Source organism: Rhinolophus sinicus, linkage group LG15 (genome assembly GCF_036562045.2).
Source record: "Rhinolophus sinicus isolate RSC01 linkage group LG15, ASM3656204v1, whole genome shotgun sequence".
Classification (NCBI taxonomy): Eukaryota; Metazoa; Chordata; class Mammalia; order Chiroptera; family Rhinolophidae; genus Rhinolophus; species Rhinolophus sinicus.
The window spans coordinates 46217876-46225496 of record NC_133764.1 but is presented as its reverse complement, the minus strand read 5'-3'; the positions used below and the strand labels follow the sequence as shown (position 1 = coordinate 46225496).

At 40.3% G+C, this 7621-nt stretch overlaps 1 long non-coding RNA gene across 1 annotated transcript; it reads right to left on the bottom strand.

Annotated features, from left to right (window-relative positions):
- Window positions 1–4960, bottom strand: LOC109451980 (uncharacterized). Its single transcript, XR_002138070.2, has 2 exons — window positions 4562–4960; window positions 1–3987 (listed from the first exon to the last, which is right to left on the bottom strand). It is a non-coding gene; the product is annotated as an uncharacterized LOC109451980 (long non-coding RNA).
- Window positions 4961–7621: the final 2661 nt, after the last annotated feature.

The following is a 7621-nucleotide window of genomic DNA, read 5'->3' as shown; positions in this document are numbered from 1 at the left end:
ACTAACTGATTTCATTGTGAGGATAATTATTCACCTTTGGAGTTAGAGCAAAGTGTAAGGTGCCCAGCAGAAGGTACAACTGAAAGAACCATCTTATGTCAATAAAAAACAAACATTAACCTCTTTGTACGATTATTACTCGTGTTAACCTCTTAAAGTGAATTGCACTGAATTATATTACAGATTTTTATGTCAATAATATTGTGAAGGGTAAAAACACAAAGCTGCTACAAAAGCCTTTTAGGTTATTGAACACCTTACTAGCAATGTGACTTCTTTATCAATTCCACTAGCCGGTAGCTGTGAAACCTGTAAGAAATCAGGCTGTGGGAATATGCTCCTTGTTTTATTGAGACATCACTAAGATAGGAAAGATGACCTGAAAGACAGTTGTCATGGACCGTCTTCTCTAGGTTAAAAAAAAAGTGCCAAAGGACTAACTAAGAACACATTTTTCTTTTTTATCAAGAAAGCAAATATAACACCATAAAATTCCTCAAGTAACTAAAGACTTAAAAATACCCTCAAAACTTAGTTTAGCCCTTGAAAGCCTTTTAAGTTAAAAAAAAAACACGTTGTAGGTATTCTAACATCACTGCTTTCTTAAAGGTGCATAAAACTGAAAAATATGTATTGTTATTTTTAAAGTATTGTATTTATGGTAAAATGTTAAATATTTAATATTTGCTAAATTTTATTTCATTTGTTATTTAGTGATATTAATAAATTAAAATTGAAAACATTTCTAACTTGTTCAGAGTTTGTCATTATGCAAGTCATTGAGTGTATAATTCCTTTAAATTATTTATTGTGGAGGAACTTACTTTTATTTAAGCTGTTAATTATAGCTCTACCATGATAAAAATATAAAATGTCTTAATATAAAATAATGTTGCAATTAGCTATATATTTATTTATATGTATATTTATGCTTAATATTATAGTGTGTAAATAAATTAATTACATAATTTCATTTAGTAGCAACAACTCACAAATTGTATAAAAATCTGTAAGTGGAACAGTATACTATTCTGCTATTTAATTTGGAGACCAAATTCCCAAGCAATTAATATTTCAATTGCTGCTAAAATAAAAATGCTACAATTATCATACTTTAACACCAGTTTCAAAACACAAAATGTGTAATTAAGTATTATAGATTACCTGAAATTTCCCATGACTGCAAGATCTTATAGTGTTTTTCTAAGAACAAAGAAGTTGTTAAATATTTCTAAATGTATCTGCCTTAGCACATTTGAGTTTTTAATGAAAGTTCTGTCAGTGACTTTTTTCTCTTCCCCCTTTATATATGACTTTGGTTTTATTTTTGTTTAAAATAGATGGGAGCAAAATTAAGTTAGAAGAGGCCATTCTAGGCTTAGCAAATATTTGAAGCCAAAGCATGTAATTTATAAAGATAATTTTCCACATCAGCTATGCTTTATTAAGGGAAATTCTCATTATTTTTGAGTAATTTAAATTAAAATGGTACTTTTAGTGATTTTGAAGTTTGAATAACACTAATTTTAAGCCTTTTAAGAGCAAACAAATTTTCCAAAATTTAATAAATTATATCTTGTTAAGTTTCAAACTCAGGATGTTTGGATTTGATTCCATATACTCAGAACAATGGCTCTTGTGTGGTTCTTAGTATTATAACATTTATCTTTCCATTATTTAACTGTTTCCCAAAATATATCCTTTTTCCTGAAATAAATACATCACTTTTACAGACAAAGCAGGTATTAGTGTGATGATTCCTAGCATTATGCCACATTAATTTTTTCTAAGTCTACAATTATTTAGAGTTGTTTTTACTACATTGATATGGGCCATGTACAATCCCCATTTTATAGGATATGATTGCCCTATGACACAGATTTGTAAAATTTATACAAAACTCTGTATTACAGAAGTAACTTTTTCCAGTGTTTTATTATGATTTAGGATGCCAATATACAAATAGTTTAAATGTGAAATTTAAAAAATTTTTATCAAAATGATGAACACTGTAAAACTCTGCTATAAACTGACATTATAGCATGGATATAGGCACAAAGTATAAAATTTCTTCCAAAATGTAATTATTTTTATAACCATAATATTTCACAAGTAACTGAAAATATGGGTAATCTTTTTGTCCTTATCTTGTGCCTATTACTGATGGATGATATGTATCACTGGTGTAGAACTGAAATTAGCTGATTGTTTTCACTGAATTGATTAGTCATTTCAACTTTGGATAAAGACTGAAGAGCCTTGGCCTCATAAAAGACTTCAGAAAGAACTTGGTTAGAGACTATACCACAAAGGTCTACCCCACCATAATTGTTACTCAGGTCCCTTCAAAATACTGACACTTGCCCTAATTACCTAGGTAAGGACACAGAGCTGCTATCTTGACATGAAGAAAATTTTCATTTGAAACACAAAGTTATGCCAAGGAGACAGAGGAATGTTTTACTGGGAAATGTCACGTCAAGAACTTCACAGATAACTAAAGATCACCCCTGAATGTATTAATGTTCAGACCCATACTTTTTGCATTAGTGTACCTGTCAAATTTCCTCTGGTTACATACCACCATGTAGTATTATACTTATTAATATTCCCTAAACAGTTTAGGCAACTTATCACTGATATATGTTTGGGGTAAATAAAGATTGTCATTTTCTCCTCACGATGTGGCTGTTGGTGCCAAAAAAAAAAGTTTTGCAGTTGAGTTTTCATCATAAAATGTCATTTGGGGAGAGCAGAAAAGCAGACTACTGGTAACTATTAAGAGTTTATTCCATGGAATTTCTGTTCTCAAAGATGTAGTTCCCAAAGAATTGTAGAATTTTAAAATGGTAAAGGACATTAACAATCTTCTAGTCCATCTTTTTCATTTGTCAGAATAAACTGAAGCCTGAATGGTTAAATGACTTATTGAAAGTCACATAATTTGTTACCAAGACAAAACTTCTAGAACAGCGTTGTTGTTTTTTTAGCCAGAATTCTAAAATGCAAGTTTTCCATTTTAATTGTGACATACACTGCCTCAATTTTATTTCTTTTTAAAACATGGAAATTGAACACAATGTTATGAATTAAAAACTACTAAGTTCATATTATTACTCCTTGTTTATTTTTAAGCTAGAAAATCAAATATAGAACAATTATGATGGATTTTTCAAAGGAATAGATACCACAGATTTGGGGCCCAAGTCTTCTCTGGACCGCAAAATATATGGTTTCTTCAATCCTAATTGGACAGAAGATATGTTAGTTTTTTTTTTCCAGAAAAGGAACATTTGACAATTTAAAATTTTTTCATATTGGGGTAGGAGAGAGATTTTCCCCAGATAACAAGTAAGATAAGAATAGCCATCTTATTTCAATAATCAATAAGTCAGCCAGGTACAAAGAATGAGGACTATATAACTGTTTCTCTCTTTAAATGAGAAGCTGGGGCACAAGTGGTATGGAACGGGGAAGATAAATCTTAAAAACTCAAATGACAGGTTCCTCCTGGCTACAGACTAAGACAAGACAAACCATATAACCCCAGATTGTGCAATCTATAAAGACAGAGTGATAAAGAGACTACTTACAGAGAGACAACGTGCTCTTGGACTTACAAGGGAACACCTTCCTACGAAAGGGAAAGGAAAGAACATATTTTTACCATAATATGTAGTTGCATTTGGACCTAAGGAAAGGCTATCAGAATGAATTTGTGAGCAGTTCTCCATGGTAACTTTAATGAGTCTACATTTCAGCTCTCTGTGTTCTCAACACTCTGCATCTACAGCTCAAACACACGCAGCATCTGCCAGCCATGCCCATGAATTCCTGATGTCTCAGCCGAGTGCCTCTGCCTCTGAGCTCAAAAAGCCTCTTGCTTTACAGGGGTTAACCATATCCGGAAGGCTCTGGAAGAGGTCTGCTGGGCGGCAGGACAGCTGCTGTTGATAAGAGGCCCCTTGTTGGACTGGAGACCAGGAGCTGTGGGAAACCCAGAAACAAGCCTCAGATGGGAACGGCAGCAAAGGTCTTAGCTCCCGAGTACTGGTCTAGACTAAGAGGAGAAAAAGGAGTTCCTCTCTCCTTTCCACCAACACTCACAGTTGGGAAAAGAATGGACATGTCCCCGCAAAACCCCACTCCCAAGTAAATTGCATTTCCTAGCTCATCCTCAAGTGAGAATGAGTCACTAATTAATGCAATTATGCAAGCATAATTGTAAAACCACTCTGCTGACATATAAAGATGTGTTTTACCTTTAATTACCAAGAGAGAATGAACAACTTGGAGTTTGAACACCCAACTTGAAGAAAAAAACAATTAGGAAATGATAGCCCCTCCCACCATGCACACCACTCCCAGCCCATTCTACCTAAAAATCCTTCACATTGTGTTTGTTTAAAAAATATTTTAAATTAGGCCGCAAAGAAAGAAGTTGGCATTTCTTACTCTCTTCAGAGTGGTCTGAGAAATGCTATATCAATGCATCTGAGAAAAAATAGGAAAACAAGATCTCTTTTAATTTTGTTTTTGAGTCAATACCCGAGATAATGACCAGAAGCAAAAATCCAGCGGTGCGTCAGCAAGCAGGGTGCTCGGCCCAGTCAGCTTCATCCTTCCCGCCTGAGCTGTTCTTCTGTGGGCTCCCGCCGCGGCCGCAGGCCACTAGAGCAGATAGATAATGTAGGACAGAATGACCAGGCCTATGATGGCAAAGAACATCAGGATGAAAATATCCAGCATAATGGAGTCCTTGGCCAAGGAGGCCTCTGGATTCCAGAGAAATGTGAGCTGTGAGCACGGAGGTTGCAGTCAGTGGAGAGAAATGGCTCCCTCCTCCTTCCACTGCTCAGCCCTCGTTCTTTCCCCCTCCCCCTTCCAGGGACAGAGACTAAGGGATGCTACAGCTCCATCAGCAGCTTACTTCCTCCCCCCCCCCCACCGCCCCCCTTCAGCAAACACACACACACACACACACACACCAGCCAACCAATCATAAAGCCCAGGAGCGGGTAACCAAGAAACTGCTCCTTTTAGACCAGGCAGAACTGAAGAGGCTCAATTTCTCCCCAGGAACTCAATCCCACCCCTTTGTATCTAAGTGGAGTCTATGATATGGATGTAGGAGATCTGATCTCTCTCCAGATGCCCTAGGAATGAAGCCTCCTGACTGCCTTTTTTCTTCCTTTTTCCTCTCCCACATTCTTGGCAAATTATCTCAGAAAAATAGTGGTTGGCGAGTTGGGTGGGCCACTGGCAAGCTGTAAGGGTCCCCGTATGGAGGGTCATGGACAAAGGTCTCGTGAGTCTCAGCTGGCATCTCTAGGGATGGAGCTAATGCTTATGGGATTCCTATACTCTGCCAGATATCGCACACATGGTGTGATTTCAATCTTCCTACAGGTCTTTTATAGATGAGGCTCGGAGATGGTCAGGAACTTCCCTAACATTTCATTGGAATTGGCAGAGACCAAGATTCAAAACCAGGCCTGCGCACTCCAGAGTCAATCTTCTTCTCTCTCCCCAGAGCGGCCCACCCTGTTCGTCTGAAATGCCCCTCAGCCCTCCCTGCACTGCTCAGGCTGTGATGCATTTTCCTCAAGTCACTCCATTTACAGTGTGGGCACCAGAGGTCTCTCCTCTTCTATTGCTTGTCTCTTTGTGGTCATTACACACATTCTTGTTCTCTTCTGTATCCTCTTCAGAGAGCTCCCCATGGTGTTATACCAGAGAGGGCTCTGAGAACTCTCAGGCCCATCCCTGTGCAGTACGAGTATCTAGAAATGCAAATTTAAGTGGCTTCTTTTGAGGGAAAAGGGGAAGAATTGATGTTTTATTTTTTCAAGCTGGGTAGTGGGTACTCAGTTATGTCTTGTGTTGCTTTTATGATTTTTTCTGTTAATTATTTCCTATTAAATTAAAAAAAAAAATTCCCAGTGACACCTCTAAGGCCTAGTGTCTTGGCTCCACCCCAAATAATTCTTTTGAAGGGTCTCGGGGTGAGGGCATTAGAATGCCCTCTCCTCATGCTAGGTCTCAGGAACTTAGGCCACTTCTAGAAGGGGATCTAGAAACTCCTCCCATTGGGCCATCCCCAGGAGGCAAGAGCAGGGAGTGGAGACAGTGCTGATTACTCTCCCAAACACACTGACTGCCCCCTCAAATTGCTCAGGTGAATGAAATCTCCTGGGGAGAAGGGGCTGCTGCTCCCAGACAAAAGGGGGCAGGGCCTCAGGAGGCAAGATTTGCCAACTCATTCCCTTCTAGAGGGAAAACATTAGGCAGCCAGCTCCTTCGAAGGGGAAGCAGGTGTCAGTATTGTCTTTAATTATCCCTCCCAGTACCGCCCCTACATTGCTCAGTCCTGCTGTCACAGGCTGTCATTCTCCTGATTGCCATTATTCCCCTGATTAGGAAAGCTCAATTCAGGCTCAGTTCGTGAAAGCCCTTTTCTTCTCCACCCTGCTACTATCCTGAAGCCAGAAAACGCCTTCATTCTGAGCCCCAGGTGGGAAATGCCCGTCTCCACAAAACAGCCGGACATGAGGCTGACTGGTGGCACCCAGCCAGGGCGGAAGGGTCTGGGTTCTTTCTCCACCACTGCCCCCTTCCCCACCCCACAGAAGAGGGGAGGCCACCTTGCCTTCTGGTTAGAGGTTAGACCAGGGCATCTGGAGCAAAGCACAGGAGACACTAAAATGAAATGTGCAAAGGGCTTGGGTACACAGCCCACCATGGCAACTGTGGGGACAGAATCCCAGAGAGCAGTTTCCAGGCTCTCGACCTCACATGGAAAGGTGCTGGCTCGGGTAGTAGATGGCCATCAGCTGTGACTAGTTGGCCATCAGCTGTTACCGGTTAGCCATTAGTCACTTCTATAACTGCTGTGGCTACGCAAGCGGAGTTGGTTTGTTGGTTGGTTGGCAGGCAGAGGAGCGGATGGTAGATTGCAGCTAGCAAGGGCAGTCAGCAAGCGGATTGCTAGTTAGCAAGGGGTTGGTTGGTTGGCAGAGAAGCGGACGGCGGATGGTGTGGATCCTGCGTCCTGTGTCTCCAACCCAGCTGCCAGCGGACTGTAGTGGTGTGACTCCCCTACCCATGGCTCTGTTGGTATTTCTTTTTGGCCTCACCATATCCTGCGTTCTTGTGTGGGGAGCGGGAGCAGAGACCCCGTGTGAAAGCAAGGTAGCACGACATGAGCCTAAGCACCACACAGGGTTCCTAAGACCCCCAAAGCACCGCCTTCTGGGTTTCAGTAAATCCCATCTGTAAGACGGACATCACAGTATACTCCTCTCACAGGGCTGTTAACAAGATCAAAGAAAACAACGTGGTAACGATCACATTCCTAAGGCGTTGTGAAGACTGCTTTGGGTTGCCAGACCACCAACCAGACAGCTCCATCCCATCTAAGCCACTGCACTATCCCAGTCTCTCCATCATTCTCATTCCTCACATACATGCCATGCTCCTACGTGCAGGGCTAAAACTGCCTCCCAGCTAAGCTCATTCATTATTTCAACAAATATTTATTGAGTAGTTGAGCCTGTCCTTGGGGGCTTAAAGATGAATTAGACCCGTTACCTGCCCTGTGAGTGCACTGGCAAGTGGGGAG